The sequence below is a fragment of the Gavialis gangeticus genome, unplaced genomic scaffold (assembly GCF_001723915.1).
Source record: "Gavialis gangeticus isolate Ggan-Ray unplaced genomic scaffold, GavGan_comp1, whole genome shotgun sequence".
NCBI classification, from domain to species: Eukaryota; Metazoa; Chordata; order Crocodylia; family Gavialidae; genus Gavialis; species Gavialis gangeticus.
In genome coordinates, this window is record NW_017729026.1 from 20,135,420 (window position 1) to 20,153,123 (window position 17,704).

At 42.4% G+C, this 17,704-nt stretch overlaps 1 protein-coding gene and 1 long non-coding RNA gene across 2 annotated transcripts in view; one reads left to right on the top strand and one right to left on the bottom strand.

The window, feature by feature from the left end:
- Positions 1-17,704, bottom strand: part of LOC109299575 (dermatan-sulfate epimerase) — a 435,657-nt gene that overhangs the window by 127,451 nt on the left and 290,502 nt on the right. The gene's annotated exons all lie outside the window — the stretch shown is intronic.
- Positions 5,296-17,704, top strand: part of LOC109299577 — a 22,877-nt gene continuing 10,468 nt past the window's right edge. The window contains exons 1-2 of the long non-coding RNA XR_002097918.1: positions 5,296-5,610; positions 6,573-6,647. This is a non-coding gene — a long non-coding RNA (uncharacterized LOC109299577). The remainder of the gene's footprint in view (positions 5,611-6,572; positions 6,648-17,704) is intronic.

Genomic DNA, 17,704 nt, shown 5'->3' on the forward strand with positions numbered 1-17,704 from the left:
GCCAGGCTGGGGGGTGGGGGTGGGCGTTGGTCATTTAGTAACCAGAGCCACCATCTGCATGAAGGTGCCACTTATAGAGGAGCAGCCCAGGGCCAGGGCTTACAGGGGGCTTATGGAGGGGCCCTGCATGCCAGATGGAATTACCTGGCGGGCCGGATCGCGCCCATGGGCCATATTTTTCTCACGCCTGATTTAGACTGATCTCCTGCATAAGACATGCCACAGAATCTCACTGAATGACTCCTGCCTTCTTACACTTATTTTGCTAAGAACATGGACTGTCAGAAAAACAGTACTGCAAATACCGTGATAATGGTGAAGTTCTGAATTGTTAGTGCATTTCCATTTAGGATGGAAAGTTTCATTGCAATGACTATGCTCTGCTGTTAATATAATTCATACAATATCAACAGTTGGCATATTTCTTAAGATGCTGATAAAAAAACACTGAGCTATTATAATCAACAGTGAGCTAGTAGATATTGTTAGCAAGCGATATCCAAACCACAAACCTTTTTTACTGGAAAAAAAAAAGCTCAGCATGGCAGCCATGTGCACATACTTGGAGACAAAAAGTGTCACTGTGGTTGAGTGATTAGTAAGTTTTAAATAAATGTGCAGAAGATAACTATAATCAAATCCAGACACAAGGCCTGTTTGGTAAATTCAGTACTGTAGTTTAAGTTCTTTTTGAGATTTCCTTAATACAATGTTGTATATTAAACAATACAATCTTCAGCAAATTTGTGAGACTAGAAGACATTTCTCTTGCAATAAAGAAATCACATGTTAAAACGAAAACAGGTTTTTCTTTCAAAATTACATGGAAGAAATATGAATCATTTTGCAATAATCACCAACAAAAACAAAGCCAACATTTTTTAACTCTGACACCAGGAGCTACATTCCTCTTGGGGAATGGGAAACACTACAGAAAACACAACTTCCCTTCCCTTTTCTGAGGTCAAAGCTATTTCAGCCACTAGGGCAAACAGGGCAGTTAAAACATTTAGTGGTGAACAGCAGGGGTTTTTCTGGACCAAATCCAAATATGTCCTCCATTAATTACAGAAAAAGCAAAACAATGCTCATCCACCTCTTTTCATGTGAACAGTTATTCACAACTTTTAACTCTACAACTTGAAAAACTAAAAATGCCAGCACCAATGCACAGAAAATTATGAAATTGGGAAATCAGAAAGGAAAGCCTTAGAGTGGTTATTAAAAATGTGGAATAGTAGCAAGTCTGGTAAACAACATAGGGCTATCATAAGGCTTGGAGATAGGAACAAATCCTAGTCTGATGTAATTTGTCACAGATCCAGTGGAGCTATGATGATTTAGACCAGCTGCATCTCTGCCTCATCTAAAGGCACCTTTCCTTAGATTTAAATGTTCTGAAGGAGACCAAGGAAAACATTCATATTTTACATAAAAAATGAGTTTGAAGCAAACAGTGTTTCTGAAACACAGCTCACCTGACTGGATGAACTGTTTTATATAGCAGTGAAACTCCTTAATGACCTATGCTGCCTACACCCTTCAAACAAAAGCTCCCCACTTCATGCCCTAGAAGGGCTCCTTATTTTTTAGACTGCTCTATGTCGGGGCTATAGTGCAAACTCAGAATATATGGTATTATTTCAGAGGCAACAAAAAGCCAAAACAAAACGCAAGATCAGAAATAGATCAATCTGATATAAATTATTTTTCAGCAGTGGATTCCAGTGCTGATTTTCCAAAACAGGAGCTCAGATATCCACCCTGTCAAAACAAAGCTTTTAAACTACAAAAGTCAGCAAGAGTGAACCATTCTTTTTATCAGTTATGGGAAAGTCATTAGTACAGCCTACTCAAGCCTAAGAAGAGAGAGAGGTGTGCTCTGGCTGTATGCAATGGGAATGAAATGAGACAAGTCATGTTTCCTAACAGATAAAGCAAAACACATCAGAAACAAGCAGCATGCTATATTATTTCTGAAAGAATCAGACAAAAGAACTTGACGAAAAGAAAATGTGTGGCACTCGGCTCAGCAATATGCTGGAAAAAAGTGGTTAGCACCCCCACACCTCCTCTAAGCAGTATATTAGAAAAACATAAAACAGATACCATAATACCAAATACATAAGTATCCTTTGGGATTTCTATGGGTATGTCTATACTGCTTCTATGGTAATCTTAATGTTTTGTGTGACAGTCTACTGCTGCTTGGCAGGCCAGCTCTTGGATTATGGAGATTTCCCAGTCCGTAGCATGGTATCAGGCCAAGCTCTTTCAAGAAGGCAGCAACATAAGAAAGGTAGGATTGTATGGAAGTGCAGTCAAGTGGCAGAAGATTATTAAAATGTACATCTAGCCAGAAAAAATGGAGTGTATTTACCAGCCAGAATAGGATGCTTTTGCAATTCAAACACGCTATATGAGTCCAGCCTGAACTTAATACCCTGTTTTGATCTGTGTGTCTCCTTCTGACATGTAATTGCAGGAGGCAACCCAAACATGGAAACTGCCAGGGGATGGCAAGATAGAAAGAAAGACGACTAAGGCTAAACAGAACAGCTTGTCCCATTGTACCCACCTTCTGATATTTTCCTTTAAGAAATGTTGTGGAAAAAGGTGGACTGTCCAAGGAGGACACCGATCAAAGCAGAACATTCTCCCTCACACTTTCCATTTCTTGTGGAGCTCAAATTTTGTGCAAACAACGTGGTTTCGTTAATGCCGCTTTGGGGATTAATTCCCTTTCCACCTTCTGTAACCCCCCCTTCAGAAGCCCTCGCAGTATCAGAAAGAAGTCAGTCTTGTTAGGGGTTGTTTGTCAGAGTTCCCTATTAATTCTCAAACCATAGAGCAAATAAACAGTCCATCTCTCTCCAAATCCTGACATCTCATATGAAAAAATGTAGAACCCCGCCCCCTCCGCCCCAGTTCATGAAAATGTCTCCCGTCTCAACCAGCTCCAGTTTGTACTTAGCTCTGAAAATATACAGTGCAAATCAGCAATTACTGCAAAATGCCTTGGTTTTGTCAATAATTTTTTGAGCACATCCTGTGAGGGAAGTGGGCTAAAGTTCAGGAAGTCATTTTGTTGCTCAAAAATGGTGATGGCTTCAGACTCAGGTGCTGGAGAGAGAGAGATTCTCTTGGTCGTACATTTTTACTGTACTCCAGATTTTCAAATCATTAGATTCATCTGCTGTAGACCAAACTGTTCTCTTTATCCAGCCAATGGCTAGATTCAGTATTGTGTCCTGTCGAAGGATTTAGTGCTGCGAGTTGGATTTTCATATAGTTTTGACCTGAATAAAAATTTCTTTCAACTACTACTTTCCTCACTATTTTTCTTCTATCCAAAATATCCCAACTTATTTGCATAATTAAGATGGCATGTCCAGGGCTCACTATGCACTTATGCTCAAGAGAACCCAGAGTATTTTCTGCCTAGGGACTCAAAAGTAATGCCACAGTCCCTGAGCTCTAAGCAAGAAAATATGACAGTATACAAAATAGCTGCCTTAGGGGAGCCAAAATATTCTCTGTCGACATGCCCACAGGACCAGCAGCAGACATCTCTGTCCTCTCACGTGAGAATGTTGCTGCCTAACCTCTGGGCTTTTCTACTGCAATTACTATTTTGGAGGTCTGCAGTGTCCCAGAAAGGTTTTGGATGCACAAAGAGTATCTAGTGCTTATCTAGTGCATAGCTTCCTAAGTTATTTTTCAAATTACAGCTATTGTTATTAAGAATGTTATTAAGCATGTTACCACAGCCTATCTCAAATACCACAGTTTTCCTCTGCCATGAGACTACTCCAATACAGGCTAATCACATGATAAGCAATTACTGGTTAGTCAACCCACGGTAGCCTAATCTGTGAAAGCACATTACATATACTGTATTTTCACTCCCCTTATCAGCGCTGGCTCTGTTCCATGGCATGACCAGCTATATATCTGTTGTGAAGTAGGGCCTCAACTTCAAACTGACACAATTTATGATGTTTATATTTTTAGGGTGCTGTACAATGGTGACATAGCACAGAGGTATCTTCCCATGGATACAGAGGCATAAAATTGAACCTAACTCTAGATTCAGGCCAAAGATTGCCTTCAGTCAAACCAGCTGCAAATTAGTAGTGGCCCTTTTGGACTCCTTTGAAAAGTCACAGATAGCAAGGACAGCAGCCACATCACCCCCTTTGCTGCTGCTGGCCACATCACCCCCTTTGCTGCTGGCTACTGAAGATTGTATGCCATAACCATTCAAATCTTATGAGCCGCCAAAGTCTGGGAAACAACTCTAGGGTGGCGACCTGTCTCCCCATTCTGGAGAGTGTGAGACAACCTAATGGAGATGAGCATCGGTAATTGTCTTGTTTTGGCAACACGTAAAAGAATGAACTATGCAGAAGGCAGGTCAGGATGGCATCTAATAGACTAATTTATTCAGGGGTGAACTACAATAAAATAAAATAGAATAATAACTGTCAAAAACAACAAATTTATTATGATATAACCTTTATTTGTTTGCTAATCTGCTTGGTGACAAAAATGTGGAGAGAAGAAAATAGTTCAAGAATTTGCACTTTTCTACCTTTTCCTTACTTCTAAATGCTTGAATAGGTCCATCCTTAGAATAGGCTGGCAAAAAGTCATAATGGCTCACACAAAAATTTAATCTGCAGGGACTGCATCATCTAATAATTATCTGCATTTTGGACTCAGAGGGCATGTCCCCAAGAGTGGGAATGTGCGTTTCTCCAGGGACAAACAGCAGCGGCACAATTTGTGCTGCTGCTGCTTGTCCCTGGGAAATGCCTCTGCCCCAGTAGACTTACCTTGGGTCCCAAGGGCCTCCAGGGGCTGCAGCCACAGCAATCTAGCAGGACGGAGCCTGGCTGGCAGCTGGAGTACAGCCCTGGCTGTCCAGGCTCTGGTTTCTGGTGGTGCTCGCTGCCACCACGTGCACTGCTCTGCTTTTTTAAGGTGTGAGGATTTTTTTGACACCAGGATCTAACCCCTGCCCACACTGTAAATTAGCAGTGCGGGGAATGCCTGAATGTGTAGTGCGTGCGGTGTGCAGTGCCACAGATACATCTGCACAACTGCATACCACATGTCTGCACTTGTCTGGATGTGCCCAGAGAGGTGAGGAAAAAAAAGTTAATTATTTGAAGCCTAAAGGCAGGATCACATTTGAAAGGCTTTTTAGTGAAGCCACACTGACATATTACACTGACAAACTGCTTGTTGTGAGGGTACACCTTGTACTGACACTTCATCCAGCCTGTTTTATTCTGGGAGCAGAGCTATCTCGGCAAAAGTGAGCTTTGTCAGTGTAATTATATCTACACCAGGGGCTTCTGCCAGCAACACTCTGTTGGTGATAGAACACACCCTTGCAACTTTCCTGTTTGACAAAGCTGTGGTGGCAAAAGTTTGTAGATTATAGCTGGCCTAAAGAAGAGGTTCACTGTCCTATAGGTTTGTAAGTGATACTGCAGAACGAAGTTTAAACACTGTGGAATGGTGAGGCTGGAAAAACTGCAAGAAGGACCCTGAAAAGACAGCCCTTCCTTACTTCACTTCTGGTCTGAGCATAGGTAAATGGTAAGACTAGATATTACATCTTAATTACTGTTACTGCCTAGGGCTGCACATTTTCACTACAATTAACCTGAGTCAATTACAGCTACTGTTATGAAAAAAAATCACTTTAACAGCTAACTCATTTTCCTTCTTAGAGCTCAGGGAACAGCGGCATCACTTCTGAGTCCCTCTGCAGAAGCCAAATGGGCCTATCCTTTAATTTAGCAAAGATGAAGAGGAAAAAAGAATCAAAGTACAATATTCTTGAATGAAAATATCTAAAGTTTAGCTTTGCTTCAGAAAGTGACTGCAAGGCTAAGTACTGACAGTTAAAAAGCCTGAATCTGAATTGATTCATGGGCTGTGTGTTCACTTCCTCTTCCTGCTGCCCTGAGGTCTCTGAGAGTTGAAGTCCAGAGTCACAACTGCAGGACTCTGCAGGGTTGCTCATCATTTCCTCTTCCTGCTTCTAGGTGCCTAGGGCTAGTAGTCCACAGTTGCAGCCAGCAGTAAGTTTGAGCAGGAGAAGGGGTGTTTAACCCTCCTCCTTGGCCCCAGACCCCAGCTGGGGTTTGCCTGGGGGGGCAGTCCCCCCACCGACTGGACTGCATCTCCAGCTAGGCTTACCTTCCCCACCCCCCAGCTCCCTTGTCAGCTAGTCTTCACTGCTCCAGGTAGGGAGCAGAGGGGTGGGGCCAGCCCTGCTCTCTGGAGCAAACAGCACAGCCCAGTCCAAGGCTGCAAAATACTGGGATTCTGGGGGACTCTGATTTAACCTGAACCAGGAAGGGGTCTGGGACAGAAATTTCATAAATCAGTTTGACCCAAATCAGTTAAGTTGGATTATATATTCAACCAGGTTTATCTTAAAGCAGTTTCAGCCATTTTGAAACTGGTTTATGTGCACTGAGCTTCTGTTCTGTTACAGGTTTAAACCAGTTTCTGATCACTTAAACCAGTTTATGTGTAACTTTTCTCCCTAGCTGAAGTGTGCAAGGATCCTGATGTCAGACGCTGGAGCTCTGAAGGGAGCTGCTGAATGACTGATAGTCACCAAGGTAGGTATGATTTAGTAACATCATCCTGGCTGTAAGAGAGGTGGGAATAACGTTCTAGGCCTGGGACTTAGAAACTGTAGTATAAATTAGACTACAGCATGGCTGGAATATATGAGTTTGACTTCACTGCTAAACGACAACAAAAAAGATGTAGTATTTATCATGGGATAACACATGTATGACAACTCTTCTGAAGTAAAAAACATGGTGAAAGTAAGGCATATTAGTTTTACTGTAAGGTAAATTTGCTGAGGTCAGTCTCAGGTAGGGATAGAGCAGGGGTGGGCAATTATTTCGGATGGAGGGCTGCTTAATGAGTTTTGATGAGCTGTTGAGGGTGGCACAGGTAGTCCCACCCCTTGATAGCTGCCTCACCCCCTTGTCACTATTTTGGGACCAGAACTCCCACCCCTAACCCCTGACCTTTGCCACCAGAAGTCCCTCCCCTTGCCCTATGGAAATACTCCTTTTGGGAGGGAGGAGTTGCCATCTTAGTTTCATAGTTTCATAGATTTAGGGTCGGAAGGGACCTAGTAGATCTTCTAGCCTGACCCCCCGCCAGGGCGGGAGAACAACAAAACCCCAAAACAAGAAACGGGACTCAAATGAGTCCAGCCAGGTAGGCATCCAGCCTCTTCTTAAAGACCCCCAGGGTAGGGGCCAGCACCACTTCCCTTGGAAGTTGGTTCCAGCTCCTAGCCGCCCTAACTGTGAAGTAGTTTTTGCGGATGTCCAATCTATACCTCCTCTCCATCAACTTGTGCCCATTACTCCTTGTTATGCCAGCGGGCGCTAGGGGAAACAGCGTCTCCCCCAAACCCTTCTGGTCCCCCCTAGTGAGTTTATAGACGGTCACCAGGTCCCCCCTCAGCCTTCTCTTGTGGAGGCTGAATAGGTTCAGGTCCCGCAGTCTCTCACTGTAGGGTCTGCCCTGTTGTCCCCGGATCATGCGGGTGGCCCTCCTCTGGACCCTCTCCATGTTGTCCACATCCCTCTTGAAATGGGGCGCACAGAACTGGACACAATACTCCAGCTGTGGCCTGACCAGCGTCGCGTAGAGGGGGAGGATCACCTCCTTGGCTCTACTCGAGATGCACCTGTGGATGCACGACAAGGTCCGGTTAGCCCTGCCAACCATGACCTCGCATTGTCGGCCCATGTTCATCTTGGAGTCAATAATGACTCCAAGATCTCTTTCTGCCTCCGTGCTCTCAAGTAGGGAGTTCCCCATTGTGTAAGTGTGCTGCTGGTTCCTACTGCCCAAGTGCAGAACCAGAAAGAAATCAAATCATATACTAAAGTCAAATACCTACTGAAACATATTTTGATTTTATTACAATAAATATTTTGTCATGATTTGTGTTTGTGTAGTGTATATAGAGGTGATTGCATAATAACTCAAAAATAAATTCTTAGTTTTGTATATTGTGTGTGTGTATGATGGTTGTGTGTATGTATGGTGGGGTGTGTGATAGGATGTAGGTGTGTGTATGGGGGGGATTTATGAGGGGGTGTGGTGGTGTGTAGGGGGGCATAGAGTATTTTGGGGTGTTGTGCCAACCCCAGCCCCACACTCTCAGCTCCTGTCCAACTGCAACTCCACCCCTGCCACTTCCCTACCTCTTGTCCAGAGCCAGCAGGGGACCAGGGAAGTGAAGCAGGTCCCTGGGGACTGCAGGAGTAGCAGCCCCGCACAAAAGGTGCACCCTGGCAGGTCTGGGCCCTTCTGCCCACAAGGGTGGGAGCGAGGCAGTACAGTAAGTTTGGGGCTGTGTGTACATGTTACCATTGTGGGCGGAAGGGCTGGGTGGGGTACAATTTGTTGGGAGCCGCTGAGGGCTGGATGAAAGTGCTTTGCAGGCTGGATTCAGCCTGCAGCTGTATTTTGTCCACTCCGGGATAGAGAGTTGACACTGGTGAACTTCTGACGCTAGTGAGTTTACATCACAGTAAAAACTAAAGAGCCTTGTTTTCAGTCTGACTTTTACTTTGGGTTAGCTGGTACAAAATTCCCTATCCTGTTTAAGTGATAAAGGAAAGCCCAACCTCTTCTGAGTTACCTTCCAAATCCAGAGGGTCTAGGAAAGGTAAAAACTTTCAAAGTAAATGCTATGTGCTAGAGCACAATAAATGTTCCTTGGAATATTTAAAGATGTTTCCAAAAAAGAAAAAAATACATTAAAATCTGGCTGAAAGAGTACTTGTGATATTTTGGAATGTATTTATTTGAGCTGCCTTTTGTTTTACACATGTATACACATATCAGAATGCTGTACTGCTCTCAGCAATTCTCTAAAATTATTCCACAGCTCAGAGATCTTGTCCAAGCCCATTTACAGCCTTAATGACAGCCTAAAAATTAAATGAATGATGCTGCCTGACTTAAAGGATAACTTTAAAGTGGACATGGCTGACTAGTTCCTCCTTTCCTAATGATTGCCCCATGAGTTTGCCCCTTAAATCTTATCAGGTGGCTGTGCTTTGACATCTCACAGGAGAGAGATTACAGGAACATTTCTGTCAGTCATTGGCCAGGAAGTAATCTTTTGGTTTATGCATGATTTGACAAGGCCTTCAGGGGCACCAGATAATAGGCCCATTTGGGGAGAAAGGGTTTAATACATCATAATCATAATACAAAGGAAAAAAGACCTCTTATTATATTCAAAATAACTCTCAAAGAATAATACTTAGCATGAGAACAATTTTATTTAGTACGTTGACCAAGAGGCTCTTTACAAGCCAGCTTTGATTGTGGATATTAAACAAACCTGTGGCAACTTCTTTGCTGTCAGTTTATCCACATGTAGTAAAGCCCCAGAAACATGAGAAATATGAAATGAACTTTTTTACTAAGACAAGAAGCTTATTTAAAAATTCTTTTTCCCCTCAATAGTTCTAAAAAGGTCTAAATAAGTTCTGCATTAAAAATAGGCACAAATCAAGATTGTAGAGATAGGATCTTTGTAACAGAATAATAAAACATATAGTTAAACTCACTAATGACTAGAAGATATTACAAACTAATGGATTCAGTCAATTAATAAGTAATTTTGTTTTATGTCTGTCATTGTAATATCTGAGTAAACAACAGCTCATAATTCCCACTGCAATTACTGGGAAGACTCCAATTAATTTCAATAGGAGTTGGATTATAGTTTAAATGAAATAATTTAATTTAAAAATAAAACTAACACCTTAAAATAGGTACTTCGTTGATCTGAGGGCTGTAGCTGTCTTAATTATTTAAGACAAACTTAAAGCATGCAAGTAAGTCTACAGCAACATAGTTTGTAAAATTAACTACTTCTAAGCAGTAGGAGATTTTAATAGACCTAGCAGTCAGATATTAAATATTTGCTAAAGATAGGGTTACAGGGTGGGATAGCTACTTTTGGTGTAAATTATTGACTATGTTGTTCTGAATGTGCAAATAATACAAGTTCTACTGTGTCAGGCATAGAGGTCTTGTGCTTTCAACTGTGGCCACAGTTTGCAACTCTAAGCAGAAACATGAGCTCCTCTGACATGGTTCATTGGCAATTTTGCAGCAAGCTGAGTGACCTTTAAACCTGCTACATATTATGGGTTGTAGAATATGGAAACTTTGGTATTTTTAGAGACAAAATTGACCAATATTACCACCAAGCAAGATTTTATTCTTCCATTAGCTCACTGAAACAACAATAAGATATGAAGGAATGGTTATGGGCACAGCATGATGCATTTTAGACAGTCTGCTAGATATGAGAACATATAAATCATCTTCCTAAATCCAAATAAGAGTGACTTCAAAATATTTTTGTGAAGGTAAAATAATCTCTGCATTATAAAAGAATAGCTATTGAATCTCTACGAAGTAAAATAAAAGTTGTGCCAAGAAGAGATCTGGGTTTTCCTTAACTGTTCTTGAAACACAACTATTTAAGTTAGAGCTACTGGACAGCTCCTTCATAGCCTTGTTCTTTGTTCATGGGACTTTGCTGAAGCACTGCCAAACACATGCATTCGGAAATAATGCAATAAACTCCCCAAATCAAGAGACTGGCTTAATCCCAAGGGGTTTTTTAATAATAAAAATGGATTTACCTTCTCATTTGTGAGCTTCAGGGTTCACATTTTAAAGCTTTTTTCTCCCACAATGAGGGCCAGAAATTACAAATTCTAAACCCTTATAATTTAGCACTGGATTCTAGGCACTGGGCCTTCAGTAAAAAAAAGTCTGATCTTAAAGGTTAGGGACAGACATTACACACAAACTGGTTTAAGTGATCAGAAACTGGTTTAAACCTGTAACAGAACAGACATTTAGTGCACATAAACCAGTCTGAAAATGGCTGAAACCAGTTTGAGATAAACCTAGTTGAATGTACTATCAGATTTAACTGCTTTGAGTCAAACCGGTTTACACAATATCTGTCCCAGACCCCTTCCTGGTTTAAGTTAAACCAGAGTCCCCCAGCATCCCAGATGCTTTGCAACCCTGGGTGGGGCTCTGCTCTCTGCTCCAGCCCAGCAGGGTTGGCCCCACCCTCTGCTCCCTGGCTGCAGCTCCAGCAGAGACCTCAGGTACAGAGACATTTGTCTGGCTTCCTCCTCCCCCCCTGCCACTTCCTGCTCAAGCAAGGATTCTCCCTTCCCCTCTGCCTTACACAGACACCTCTCAGCATTAGCTAGCAGGCTACATGCTGGCTATGGTCTGTGCTGTGGGAGATGGGACAATGGCAGGCAGGACAGTGTTGGCTTAGGGCTTTTTGAAGCTAATCAACAGGTAGCTGGTAATGTCCCTCTGTTACTTCCTTGGAAAAAGTTATTTAAGAAGAGCTTGAACTAATGAGAGAGGCTTTTATTTTGTTTGATGGACTGATAAATGCTAATAACTCCCTGTGTAACTACCTGCAGTGTAACCAAATGTTATCAACCGGAGGGTGGGGGAGGCGGAGGGAGACCCCTCCTTAATCAGAACGTCCTGCCAGGGCCTGGCCACACCTCTCCATAGTTCAGCCCTGTGGCAGGGAAGGGAGGGCTGCTCTAGCACCCTCTGGCTTCTAGTTTGCATGTCGTCAATCCAGAGGGGAGTGAGGTTATAAACCGGTTCAGCCTCGCCAGGTTAGACTAACCTGCAAAGATTGAATCAATTCAGGCTCAGGTTTTTTGAATGTCTGTCCTTAGCCAAAAGGATCAAAATATAATCATTGGCCTACAACAGTGTTACAGACTTTGGGACAACACATATATTTGTCTCATAGTGGAATTAAGAACAGCAGTACTGACAGTACCAATGGTTTTGTCTGTTAGTGGCTTTATCTCTAAGTGAAGAAAAAGTAGCAATTAAATACATATATTGTTTACATTTGGTACCCTTGGTAAATCGTCAGATATTACCTCTTGCAGTTGTTACAGAGAAGCTACACTAAGTGGGACAGGTATATACTTACATGGATATTTGGCAAGATGACCTACAATTGATAATGGAAAATTAGCATGCAAGACGCTCTCATTCAAAGATATAATTGGGTTTAAACAGAACATGCCAAATAGAAAACATGGCTCTGTGCAACTGAAACTGAGCCTTTGAAAATAGAGGTGGACATCTGACATGTCCACATTTATGTCAAGCCCCAAGTTCAGACATGCAAACCCTCTCATTCACATGTGCAAATTGGCATGTAAAACTGGTCCCATAATGATGTAGATTGCTACTGAAAATTTGGCTAGCACAGTAATGCTATTTAGAGAACGGTAAAATAAAACATAAGGGAACTGACAATGAGGAAGGACTCTACTGATGAACAGCAGAGGAAAGCTGGTTAAAGACTAAATTAGGAGTCAGGACATTGGCTTCCAGTCTTTTCTCGTTCACTTACTTGCTGGATAAACATGGGCAAGTTGCTTCCTTTTCATATGTCTTAGTTTCTACATTTTTAAAATACTTCCCTGTGTACTACAGATACTTAATGAGAGTTAGTGCACGAAAGATTGTGAAGCATTCGAAACTGGGGACATAAATTGCTACATACTGGTAATACTGGAAAGTATTATTCTTATTTATCTCATTTTCTTTTTACAAAGGTATAACACAGAATGCTTTAAAAATACCTTTTGTGAAGACTTCCTTAAGGTTCCTTGTATCTAGATGATAATACCTTAAATAATATTTTTATTTAATCTGTCATAGGTTTCTCTCATACGATTTCCCCACAAAGGAAGACACAGCTCACCACTAGCAATTCTAATACTAAACAAAGTGTTCTTTGTCTTATGACTAGGACAGACAGGTATTCTGTTCTGAGAGGCAGTAATCGTCTACTTCCAGAGAAGATAAGCAACAAAGACTGAGAAGACTTTTTTAAATAGAAGGCAAACTCGTTTTTTAACCTGTGAATTTATCGCTGGGATACTCATATTATTATTGACTATCATTTTGAGTCAGAGGATTGGTAGAGAAGTAAATGTACTAGCAACAAGGAAGGAATAAACAGCCAGAGTTCTGCCTAACACTATTCCTGAACTCAGACCATTTTCATGTCAAAGATACTGAAGTTTAAAAACAAAACTGAAGATTGTAAGGTAAAAAGTATAACATTTTTATTTGGAAAGAAAATGAAAGAGGCCATCACACTATTTGCTGTATCAAAGCAGTCATTTTATCCAATATAACACAATAAGTTTCATATTTTAATATGAAATGAGTAATACTGCCAATAGAAGCATGCCTGTTTAAAAGACCTTTTCTGGAACATACTTTGATAAATGGCTAACACAGTGTGACTATTTTGCAGAAGTCTAAATCATTTTACATATACAAGAACCTTAAGTATAACTGTTAAAAAGTACAGCAGGGCCTGTCAAACATTAATGACTTTCTTTAATGGAGAAGACATTGACATTTCAAAATTGTGTTTGTTTTAAAAGTTTTCAAAATAGAAAAATAAAATGAAACCCAAAATATGGGTCTATTTTCCTGGTTATTTTAAACATTTAACATCAAGCATTATAGAATTTTTTCATTTACCAGAAACCAATTATTGATATCATTTTAATATGCTTTTTTATACAAATCTTGAAAAAAAGCTTCGAGATTCTGTAAAAACATACATTCAAGAATATATAGATTTATTTTTGGCATTCTTTCAAAAGGCAAAAGGCACAGGAGATTTGCACCTCTATAGACTAACTAAATCAGAGATGTGTAACATAAGCGTTCATAAATAGAGGGCTTACTTCATCAGATGCTGTGAAGGGAATGCAAGAAGCAGAGCTGCTAAACACAAAGCAATGATCAGAATACAAAGACTAGGGAAGGGGGATGGAAAAAGAAGGGAGCACTGTGAGAGAGTCAAGGTGGGTAGGTGAGAGAAAAACAAAGCAGTTAACCCACTGAGTGATATAGAGTTTATAAAAGGTAACCAAGGAAATGGGATAAGAATTTTAGGTATCGGTTTAGACAGGGGTGTCAAACATAGGACCTATGGGCCATATCTGGTCTGCAGAACCATATTACCTGGCCCTTGGAGTTGCCTGTGGGTCTTGGAGTGACCCACAGGCAGCAGGTGAGGAGTACTGGATGGCCCCATGCACTGCACAGGGTGCCTGGTTCAGCTTTCTTCCTGGACTGGTGGTGTGGCTGCTGCAAGCAGCACAGCCCTGTGAGACTGGATGAGTGACACCCCTGGTTTAGACCATATTTAACATAGTCCAGTCTGTGTATAATTTCTTGTTCCACAATTTCCTGTTCAAGTTAATTTTTAAAGCTTTGTTGTTTAAGAAGAGCAAAAATGTTTATTTTTAAAATAACTAATACTAAGTATAGTACTGAAACAGTCTTATGGGTTGAGAGTAATTTAAAAGTACTAGTAAATTGCCCATCATGAATGAGGGGGGATGGGTTGGGGATGAAGTGCCATCACCCAGCGCCCTGTGGTGCCACTGCTCCGCCTCCAGCCCTGTGCAAGCCCCTACCCCCTTGTGTCCCCACCACCTTGTGTCTGGCCCTGTGTGTCCCTCCCCCCCCGCGTCCAGCCCTGTGGACTCCTTCACCCCCAGCGTCCGGCCCCGTGGGGCACCCTCCACACTCCGCCACTCCCGGTGCAGCTCCGTGTGTCCCCCCACTCCCTGCTGCTCCACCCCGCACCACTGGCAGCTCCCAGGAACAGGGGGGAGGGAAGCTTGCCATGGCGGTGGCCACCGACACCTGGCAGAACGCAACATCCTCCTCCTCCCTGCCTCTCCTCCCTCCCTCCCCACCGCTTCCCCCTCTCTGCTGGCTGTTGTCAGGGTCAGGCAGCAGCAGCAGCAGGGGGGAGGCACAGCGGTGCTGCCACCAGGAACCCCCCCCTTCCCCTTCACACTCCCCTCCCTCCCTCCCTCCCCTCCCTGCTGGCTGTTGTTGAGGGTGGGGAGGGTGTGGTGTCTCTCTCGCTCCCTCCATCCATAACACTTTGGGCCCTCACAGCCAATCAGTGTGCGCCCTCTCGGTAGCACATGTGCAATTGGCCCAGAGTATTACGGACAGACAGACAAAGGCTTTTATTATATTAGAATTTTTAAAATAGTATGTGTTTTAGCCGCCTGGGGAAGGTTTGGGTTTGAGAGTGCTGTTGGGGGTAGAAAGGTAAGAAAGGTTTATCGACTTAAAAACACACAACTATACCTAAATAAGAATGCTACAATGATAGACAATAATAATTGGCGTTGGCAACTCACTGGCTCTCCCGGCTTGGATTTATGCTGCTCTTGTATATCTCTAATCTCAGCACGTGTAAAGGAACACAGCTCTGTTTGGGGATTCCCTCCTTGTGGCCCTGAATGAGTTACTACTACTGGAAAAACTTGGCTGAGTTCTTTCCTCTGGGCGGGGAAAGCCTAGCCAGGTTCCTCCCTCTGGGCAGGGACATACAGGGGTGGTTCAGCATCACACTTGTCATCAATTTCCTCCTCCTCCATCTCCGCCCAATGATCTTCTCAGAGCTCAGCTTCTGGTTTCCCTCCATACAGACACTGTTGCACCTTGTTGAAAGATGGCTTCACAGCCTGTGCTAACTGTGCCCTCTTCTGGAGGGAAGCAGCCACACGTGTGATCATAACTTCCTTTCCCTCCTATCTAATGTTTCCAAGAGGCTCTGCGCAGCTCGCGCAGCCTCACACGCCGTGCTGTTGGAATCTTTCACGTCTCCTAACTTCTTACTCAGCTGGGTGACCTTTTCTGGGACCTAAGCATTCTCTTCGGCCCATAACTGCAGGCATGTGGCCAGCACCCACAACAAACACCCCTTCTTGGGCTTACCCCACGCAGCAGCAGCAAACTTAGCCCAATGATCAGGTACGGTTCCTAGGTCACATTAGACAGGCCTCAACCTATCCTTATCCCACCTAGGATTCTCTGTCCCTGTTATTTTTTTAAGCAAAGCTATTAATGGGGCCCACCCAACTCCCTCCATTCCAACCTTTCTCTCCGAACTAGAGCCTCTCAATCCTGTTCGTGATGTGAATTTATGTTCTAGCCGCCTGCGGAGGGTTTGGGATTTGGAGTGTGATTGGGGGTAGAAAGGTAAGAAAGGTTTATTGACTTAATAAACACACAACTATATGTAAATAATAATACTACAATGACGGACAATAATAATTTGTGTTGGCAACTTATTGGCAGTCTCTTTTGATGCCTGATGTATGACAAGATTTTTTTTGCAAAGCTTAGCAAAGCTGGCGTCTTTGATTACTGCTGTTTAAAGGGTACTGGGAAGGAACCTGGTATTTAGTTTTTGGGCTCCTTGAAATTTACGGGCCCACTAAATTTAGGTTAGCAGCTAATTTTAAATTAGGAGCTTCTTTTATAGAGCTGCATCTTTCTTCTAAATGATTTCCGGATATGCCAGCCAATTTATAACTTTTAAGCTATGCTAATAAATTACAGTTATTTAATTTTTTTTTATTTTAAACTGTCCTTAAACTAACCAATAGCAGTACAAGCCTTGCATTTTTTAAATAAGGTTAATTTTTTATTATGCCATAGGACCTACTACTTCAAGGCTTTGTTAAATTTACTAGGCCTTACTATACCTTCAGCTTTAATTAGGCTTTTTAACAACAGCATATAGCTTGATATTTAAACAAGTAACAAAAAAAGTCTAATCTTTATAAAGCCTTCAACAAGCACTTTTATCACACAGACAATTTTTAACTGTCGCAGTATGAAGGTCCTTTTTTGGACTGCTTAGAACCATGGGTTCTAACCTTTTTTGGTAGGTGAGCCACTGATTAAGCTCTGTGCCCATCCCAAGTGCCATTCTATCCTCCCCCTGCCCCTGCTTGATGTGCTACTCTGCTCTCTGTTCCTTGCCTGGTCTGCTGCTCTGCTTTCTGCTTTTTGTCCTCACTGGCCACCCCCATTTTAGAACATTTTTATTAGCATTTCCTTTTGCAGTCCTCTGCAGCAATTGCAATATAGATAAACTTGACTTTGTTTTAAATTTGCTAGCTTGGGTACTTCTAGCAGTTCATCTGTAGGAGCATGGAGCTCAGCATGGGTTAGAAAACTGAAGCTGGGTAAATACTCAGGGCCTCATCACATGGGACACTCAGCTAATGTTTTATTTAGATCATAGTAAGCATTACTGTGCTGTACTAAAAGTTAGATCATGTTTTAAGCAGCCATACAGTAATGCTTACTAACACAGTAATAATTCCTAGCACAATCTCTTATACACAGCTTGCTGATTGTTGGTCGCAGCTCTGACACTGCACTGGAGCTGGTTCAAGACTGGTGTGGTGCTGGGGCTGGACTGACAATGGAAGCTTGGTGCAGCAGAGAAGTCCCTGGCAGATGTCATGGTTGTGTGAGGACCACATATTACTCATATTATCTCTGTGGAAAAGCCAAACGATGGCTGAGCATGTGTTACTTAATAAGATTTGAAGATACTCCAAGTCCACAAAGGCGCAACTTTGCTATGCTAAGATTGAACTCAGCACATATTTTACTGCTTGAATGCAAAGTCACGCACATTTTAAGTGCAGTTAACACCTTCTTAGGTGATTACATCACACGGATCTCTGTC